Here is a 9246-nt window from a genome sequence, read left to right as displayed (position 1 = left end):
ACTTATGTGTCTCAGGTTTTATGGTTTGGGTATGGGAAGCATTCCTCATCAGATATAATGTCCATCCCAATAATAAATTTAGGTAAAGCGGGAACATTCACTTCTCAAAATATTCATTCATACATTCTAATTCTCATCCATACTTTTAGCTTAATTCCTTGAGCCATAACATTACCATATCTTTCTAGTCTAACTGAGTCTCTTGAGAATGTTTTGGAAACACAGCACATTGGGCTCCTGTATTAAGAAGTCTTGTGGTGGGTGAGACGACAGAGACATGGCACCTCTGGCCCCTGGCTAGTCCCCTGGTGAGTCCCCTGGTGACTCCAGGAAGGTGGATGAACTGTTCGATGTGAAGAATGCCTTCTACATTGGTAGCCACCAGCAGTGCATCAACGAGGCGCAGCAGGTGAAGCTGTCGAGCCCTGAGAGAGATGTGTCTTCCTGTATAGAGCATACCTTGCACAGAGGAAGTTTGGTGTGGTACTGGGCGAGATCAAGCCCTCCTCAGGAACTCCAGGCCATTTGCATGTTTGCTGAGTACCTCGCCAGTGAGAGCTGGAGAGATGCCATCGTGGCTGAGCTGGACCGGGAGGTGAGCAGGAGCGTGGACGTGGCCAGCACCACCTTCCTACTCATGGCCGCCTCGGTCTACCTTCACGACCAGAACCCAGATGCCACCCTGCGCGCCTGGCACCAGGGAGACAGCCTGGAGTGCATGGCCATGACAGTTCAGATCCTGCTGAAGCTGGACCGCCTGGACCTCACCTGAAGGGAGCTGAAGAGGATGCAGGACCTGGACAAGGAAGCCACCCTCACCTAGCTGGCCACTGTCTGGGTCAACCTTGCTGTGGGTGGCGAGAAGCTGCAGGATGTGTACTACATCTTCCAGGAGATGCCTTACAAGTGCTCGTCCACCCTGCTGCTGCTCAATGGGCAGGCAGCCTGCCAGATGACCCAGGGCCACTGGGAGGCCGCCGAGGACCTGCTGCAGGAGGTGCTGGACAAGGACAGTGGCCACCCAGAGACTCTGGTCAACCTCATCGTCCTGTCACAGCACCTGGGCAAGCCCCTTGAGGTGACCAACCACTACTTGTCCCAGCTGAAGGACGCCCACAGGTCCCACCCCTTCATCAAGGAGTACCAGGCATAGGAGAACGACTTTGACAGGCTGGTGCTGCAGTATGCTCCCAGTGCCTGAGGCCTGTGTGGGACCTGTGCCAGCAGGACTGCAAGGCCAGACCCCAGGCCTCCCCGCCTGGCACCTCCTCGTCCTCTGCCGGGCCCTGGGGCCTCCATCTGTCAATAAACATCTCAGCCCCAGCGTAAAAAAAAAAAAAAAAATCTTGCAATTCTTCTTCAATCCCAGGTCCTTTTATATATTTTGCAATTTTAAAATTACAAATTTAAAATGACAGTTTTTCATACTGCCTTTAGTAGTCTGCCAGGGTTAGACTAACGAACTCGAGCCATCCCATCAATCTTTGTGTTGGTTAATCTGTTGTATCATCATCCCAAGTGAGACAGGGATAGACTCTTCAATATTACTTTTCCTCTTGTCTTCTTACATTCTTCCAACCTGGAATAAATAGATTAGTCTTGCTTAAGGCCCTTCAGTGCTGGGGAACTTGCAGGCATTCCCATTGGTGTACCACTCTTCAATAATACTGCATTAAAATCTTTGTGTTGACCCCATGAAGTCCTCTATCCATCTCATTTCTTATTAACAGTTTAAAAACTTCATCCCTACTGGAATGAGTTACTTTGCCACTCCCTTGTGCCCCTCACCTACTTTGTACCATCCTAATTTTCTTACCATCTGTAAAGTCCATAAGGAGATGCCAAGAACAGCAAATCTGATAACTTCTTGAACCATTTCTTGATTTTGTAACAGTAAACTTATTTTGAGGAGAGGCTGGATAAGGGGCTTGTGATGGACTTTGTGGATATCATAAAACCAATCCACCATGGCTTCCATATATAGCATATCAGCTGCTTTATGTGGGATATTCCATTTAGCATGCAAAAGAGGGGCAAGACAGTTCCTCTTCTCAGTAAAAACCTTTACAGTAGCCCTTAGATAATTTATCAGACTAAGTGTCCCTTAGCATCAGGTTATTACCTGTTTAGATAATTTATAATCACTTGTGACTGTTCATTAGTAAATGTGGTTTCTAAATTAACCCCACAACATGATTCTCCATTCTGTGATATTCAGACCCAAGGATCCAGCTCCTAAATTAGCCATGTTCATAACATATTTTATAAGAGTTCTTTAGGAAGCTAATATATCAAGCCACAAATGAGACATCTCCTTCACACCATAACCCCATGGTTTCAGTAGTTTCTTGGGTTTGTTCCCTCTGTGTCTGGACTACTTACCTGGTGATTGCAGGTCATAGAGGTAGTATCTGTCATTTCAGTAGAGTTTTTCCCTTTGGGAGCAATTCACAGGCTAGCAGCGGTAACTCAGACCAGTCTTCTTGCACACTAGACCATTAGCTTCCTGAAGAATGGAGCAGCTCATCTTTCATACATTGTGCCCAAGCATGGTTTTTTAAATGTGTTCTTCACAAAGTGTTAGTTAGTAAATGTTCATTAAATAAATAGAAATGACTTTACTTTTTGATGAAAAAAAAAAAAACAACTTAGGGTATAGGGTATGACTGGTTGGCAATCACTAGTTATGACTCAACTTAAGCCTTGAGTTTGGTTTGCCTCTGACTCCAGACTTTGCGCATGATTCTGACTCTACCTTAAATATTAAGTTTTTTCTTGTTTCATATCCATACCTTTTAGTTTTCCCATTTAAAGTATCTTACTATTAAGTTCTCTCCCTTGCATGCAATGTCTTCAGTTGTCACCAGTAGAAAGGAAGGCAAGGTAAAAGTATTTGGAACAGTGATTTTTGTAGAATGCTTCCAGAGTGACCAACAGAATTGAAACCACCTGCTAAGGAACAATAATATTTTTACTCATTGTACTGTCACACACATTTATGTTGGGTGGTAAGTGGGAGAACATTTAAAATAAAAGCTTCCCTTATCTGTTATATAAAAAGAGTAAACTAACTGGTAGTCTTTTTTGAAAGCTCCCTTTGTGCTATTCTTTTTTAATAATTTGTAGTAACTTTGATAATTATTTTTCTTCACAATTATTTTCACAGTAGTCAGTTGAAAAGTAATAAGTTATAGTATGATGCAGCCATGAGAAAAAACTATAAGAACTAAGGGAAATCAAAATGACAAAACCTATTTTCTTATATGGGTAACATTATGTGTAGATATTAAGAGGTTTTTAATTTTGTTGATTGCATTTAGCAGTATTTAAAACTAATAATGCCTTTCTTTAGATAACACTGTAAGACACTGCCCCGTTTTGACTATGAGAATGCAGAATAATAGAGAAATATGTAATTTTCCCTAATGAACTTGGTTAACTGGGTAGAAGAACAAATAAATAACATAGCTCTGATGTAAAGTGCAAAATCATTTAATAATGAAGGACAGATGTGGAATAGTTTTTTTAAAATACCCAGTTAGAGCAAGACAGCAGTGTGAGTTGGTTAATGGTTGATGGTTTATACTGAGACTGAGCCTCCTGAGTAATTGGGTCTAGGTGTGTGTGTGTGTGTGTGTGTGTGTGTGTGTGTGTGTGTGTGTGTGTGTGAGAATGTGTGTGTGTGTGTGAGAGAGAGAGAGAGAGAATGTGTGTGTGTGTGTGTGTGTGTGAGAGAGAGAGAGAGAGAGAAAGAGAGAATGTGTGTGTGTGTGTGTGTGTGTGTGTGTGTGTGTGTGTGTTTTAGTTGGAGTATCACTATGTCACCCAGGCTGGAGTGCAGTGGCACGCTCACAGCTATCACAGCCTCGACCTGCTGGTCTCAGCCTTCCACCTCAGCCTTCTACGTAGCTGGAACTACAGGCATGTGCCACCATGCCTGGCTAATTTTTTTATTTATTGTAGAGATGAGGTCTCACCAAGTTGCCCAGGCTGGGCTCAGGCAATTCTCTCACCTTGGCCTCCCAAAGTGCTGGGATTATAGGTGTGAGCCACCACACCTGCTTTTTATAGGTGTAATATATAGAGCAACAGACTAAAGACACAGGCTTCAATTTGCTGAAGTCAGTGTCCACTCCTCCACATTCAGAGATTTAAGATCTCTGAGTTAAGTATTTTAGGAGGGTATAAGTAGTTTCAATTTGCCTACATTTTGTGATACATTTTAAAAGACAAAGTATTAATTTATGCTACCCATATATAAACCGAAAGTGAAAGGGTGCAAAATGATATTCCATTTTAAAACATATTTTGGCTATAATTTTACCCGTAATGTTAAGATTTATGTCTGGAGCAATTTTACATATAAAATGTAAGTCAAGGCCCATTTTGTCCTCTCTGTTTCTTCATACATTGTAGATTGTTTCATCCAGTGTGATGGTTAAAGCTATACATGTAAGCTTTTGTAAGTGGGAGTATGGAGTAGGTATTGTGTAAACTTTGTGATTATAAATATGTTGCTTTGATATTATTTTGTTAATTGCTGCGGAAGTACCCTAAAAATCATAATTGACATCATAGGTTTTAAAATAACATGTAATGTGCAGGTAAATAATTATATGTGAAATAAATATAAATTTGCCTGCCTTCTCCAGGAATTTGTCCTTTTCTTCTAGGTTTTCCAATTTGTTAATGAACAGTTGTTCATAATGGTCTCTAATGATTCTTTGTATTTCTGTGATCTCAATTGTTATGTCTTCTTTTTGTTTCTAATTGTATTTATTTGAGCCTTCTCTTTTTTCTTAGATTAGCTAAAGGTTTTTTACATTTTGTTTGCCTTTTTAAAAAACCAACTTTTGGTTTCACTAATCTGTATTTTTTGTTTCAGTTTTTTGAAACCAAAAAATCAGTTTTTTTGGTTTTTATTATTTCTTTCCTTCTACTCATTTTGAGATTGGTTTGTTCTTTTGTAGTTCTTTGAGGTACATTGTTGGGTTGTTTATTTGAAGTCTTTAAGCTTTTTTGATATGGATGTTTATGGCTATACATTGTCCTCTTGGTACTACTTTTGCTGTATCCCGTAGGTTTTGGTATGCTGTATTTCCATTTTCATTTGTTTTAAGAATTTTTAAAAAAATTTCTTCATTGACCCATTGTTCAGGAGCATGTAGTTTAGTTTCTATGTGTTTGGATAGTTTGGAAGGTTCCTTTTGTTGATTTCTAGTTTTATTCCATTGTGATCAGGAAATATATTTGATATGTTTTCTACAATTTTGAATTATTAGACTTGTTTTGTGGCCTAAAATCTGGTCTATTATTCAGAAAGTTCTATGTGCTGATGAAAAGATTGTCTATTCTGCAGCAGTTGGGTTAAATATTTTGTAAGTGTCAGTTTGGGCTATTTGGTCTAGTGTGTAGTTTAACTTCATTGTTTCTTTGTTGATTTTCCATCTGAATGATCGGTCTATTACTAAGAGTATGATGTTAAAGTTCTCCACTATTATTGTATTGCAGTCTGTCTCTCCCAGTAGATCTACTGATTTTGCTTTATATACATGGGTGCTCTAGTATTGGATGCATAGATATTTATCATTGTTATAACCTCTTGCTGAGTGGAACCCTGTATCATTATGTAGTGACTTTCTTTGGCTCCTTTTAGTCTTTGGTTTGTAGTCTGTTTTATCTGACATAAGTATAGCCACTCCAGCTCTTTTTGGTTTACACCTGTATGGAATAGCTTTTTCTACCCTTTCACTTTCAGTTTATGTGTATGTCTTTATATATGAAGTAGATTTCTTGAAGGCAGCATATAGTTGGGTCTTATTTCTTTATCCATTCAGCCACTTCATGCCTTTTTATTGTAGAATTGAGTCTATATATACTCAGTGTTATTATTGATAAAAAAGGACTTACTACTGCCATTTTGTTGCTTGTTTGCTGATTGTTTTGAAAGCCTTCTCTTTTTTCTTCTTTTTTTACTGACTTCTTTTGTGGTTAAATGGTTTTCTCTGGTAGTATGTTTTAAAATATTGCTTTTTATTCTTAGTGAAAATTTAAAATATTTTAAATTACAGGTTTAATTACAAGTAAAACTATTGCAGGTTTTCACATTGTGGTGTTTTATGTGGCTGACCGAAAGCATCTTATAGGTATAACAGGCTATTTATATTACAAATAAAGAACAGAAACAAAAAAAATGAAAAAGAATTCTGCACTTCCATTCCATACCACCAATTTTTACTTTTAGTTGCCTGAATTTTTATATTATTATATTACCTATTTCTTAATAGATTACTGTAGCTAGTATTGTTTTTGGCAGATTTATATTTTGTAGTTATAAATAGATTTAACACTACAATTACGGTGTGATATTGGAGTATTCTGGATTTGTTAATATACCTAATTTTGCTCATGAATTTTATACCTTCAGATGTTTTCTTTTTGCACATTAGTGTTGTTTTCTTTCAAATTGAAGAATTTCCTTTAGCATTTCCTGTAAGATGAATTTGGTGGTGGTGAATTCTCTTTGCTTTTGTTTTTCTGTGAAAGACTTTATCTCAACTTCATATTTAGGTGATAACTTTGGATTCTTTGGATTCTATCTCAACTTCATATTTAGGTGATAGCTATGCATTTGTATTTTATTTGTATTTGGATTCTTAGATGTATTTGCATTTGTATTCTTGTATGAAATTTTGTTTTCTTTAGGAGTTTGAAAATGTTGCTTTATTCCCTCCTGACTTGCATTGTTTCCATTGAGAAGTTTGTTGCTAGACAAATTGGAGGTCCTTTATATGTTATTTGCTGCTTTTTTTTTTTTTTTTTTGCTGCCTTTAGGATCCTTTCTTTGACCTTGACCTTTGAGTTTGATTATTATATACCTTAGGGTAGTCTTATTTGGGTAAAACATTTTTGCTGTTCTTTGACCTTCCTGTACCAGGATATTTTTATATTTCCCAAGTTTTAGAACATTTTCTGTTATTATTATTTTTAGATTTGTTTTTTTTGAGCTACACAGCAGAGTTTCCAGGACAGGGATGATAGTTCCACTTCCCTCCTTTTTTCTCTGCCTGTTTTCAGAAACATTTCTCCTTCCAGGCATGCATGATGCTTCCTGTAGACTAAGGCAGGGACATATCTCCTGCCAGGAAACTCAGGATGGTAAGGAATCTAGTTATATAGCTTCATCTTGCTTTTTCCAGTTAGAAACTGTGAGTTACGGGGTAATTTTCTGCAAGCTAGGTACAGCGAAGAATGGTAGAAGGGGTGTCATAGATGTGTAAGTCCCAATTCTTTTACTATGTGCCTGGAATTTTTTCACATCTCTGTGACCCAGGTACTGTCTCATTCTCATATTGTAGTTCTGAGATATTGCTGGTGATAATCTCGGTAGCATGTATTTGTTTTTGGTTTTCTTTAGGGAAGAATGAAGCCAGTTTGCTTCTATCCTGCCATTTTGGAACCAAATGCCTAGCTTTTCTTTTCCCTTTTTTCTTATTTTGGCATGTACAATTATGCTGTGACCTATCTTTTGTCAATTGTGTATTCCTTTCATCTTTCTCTACTGACTTTTTCCAGTCAGTGTTTAAATATGCAAACCTTCCTCCCATGTAATGCTCTGTAGGAGTTTTTTTTTTTTTTACTCACTTAGCAACATTCAACTTGTGACTTACTTCTTTTCAAAATGACCCCGCAATCCCCCTACTGGGAATATATCCTGAAGAACACAAATCACTCTATAAAAAAGATACCTGCACATGCATGTTTGTCGCAGCATTGTTCACAATAGCAAGAACCTGGAAACAGCCATGCCCGCCCGTCAAAAGAGGACTGGATTTAAAAAAATGTGGTACATATACACGATGGAATCCTACGCAGCCATAAAAAAGAACAAAATCATGAATTTCGCAGCAACCTGGATGGAACTAGAGTCTATAATACTGAGTGACCTCTCACAGAAACAAAGATCCGAGTATCACATGTTCTCACTCATATAATGGACCTTAAACATCCAATGCAATACTATACGAAAATGACTGACCGTACTGGGAAACTATGGTGGGGGGAGGGAGATGGGATTAACAGTAGCAAATATCTGTCTGGGAACAGGAAACACCCCATATCAACAGGGTGCCTGAATGAAACACAATTGTATACCTAACCCTTAACTGTACCCCACAACTTCACAATAAAAAAGAAAAAAGAAAAAAAAATAATAAAATAAAATAAAAACAAAATGTTAACTACTTTCTCATGTAACCAGTCATTGTAGGCAAAAAGAAAATCAGTCATCTCCTAGTCTTCTTTATACCTGTGTGAGCACTCATTTTGCATTTCCTTTGCACTCTTTACTTTTATCCACCCTTTAATGTTAGATTTCTCAGGGTTCAGTCCTAGTTCTTCTTTTTCTGTCACTCTGTCTGGTTTCTCTTGCATGATTTCATTTCCATAATTCTAATACCATGTGTGTGCTATTCAACTCTGTATCTACATCCTGTCTCTCTCTGCTCCAGACTAGACATGTTCACTTGGGTTTTAGGTACCTCACACTCTGCATGTGTAAAACTGAGCTTACCATCTTTATACTCCCCAGGAAAAGTGTTCCCATATATCACCAATGTGTTTAGTCACACATACCAGCTACCAGGGAGTTGAACTTGAGATCTTCCTTTTCCTCAAATTGTATAGCTAGCCAGTCTTCCTATCTTACCTGTGAATTATTCCTTTAATCCTCTCAGTTCGAGTCCACTTTATGCCAGACTCTTTTCCTTGGTTCATACATTCATTCGTCCATCCATTCAGTTAGTCATTAACTCAAGAAGTATTTGCTGACATCCTACTCTGTATCAGGCAGTGTCCTAGATACTGGGTATATCACACATTTAACAAAACAGGAAAACTTCCCTGCCCTCATGAGGATTATATTCTTGTGAGAAGGGAGAGGCAGATACTAAAATAAATAAATAAAATACATAGCATTTAGATGGTAATACTGCTTTGGAAAAAATTAAAATTACTGGATGATTTGAACACAAAGAGGATACATATAGAAATCGTCCAAACACTACATTCACTTAAGCATTAAGAAGTTGAAGAGATGAGAAATCAGCAACATCAAAAAGACCAAAAGACAGTCCATTTAGGCAGGAGAAAAATCATGAGACCTTGATGACTTTAAAGCCATACGAAGAACATCCAACAAAGAGAAGGAATAATGATTTCTTTAGATTCACTGACATGGAGATGAGT

General features: G+C 38.0%; 1 pseudogene; it reads left to right on the top strand.

The window, feature by feature from the left end:
* Positions 1 to 277: 277 nt before the first annotated feature.
* Positions 278 to 1201, top strand: LOC103249251 (annotated as a pseudogene).
* The last annotated feature ends 8045 nt before the right edge of the window (positions 1202 to 9246 follow it).

The sequence above is a fragment of the Carlito syrichta genome, unplaced genomic scaffold, assembly GCF_000164805.1.
Source record: "Carlito syrichta isolate Samal-C Ts95f unplaced genomic scaffold, Tarsius_syrichta-2.0.1 Scaffold118060, whole genome shotgun sequence".
NCBI lineage: Eukaryota > Metazoa > Chordata > Mammalia > Primates > Tarsiidae > Carlito > Carlito syrichta.
This window is presented reverse-complemented; position numbering and strand designations above follow the sequence as displayed.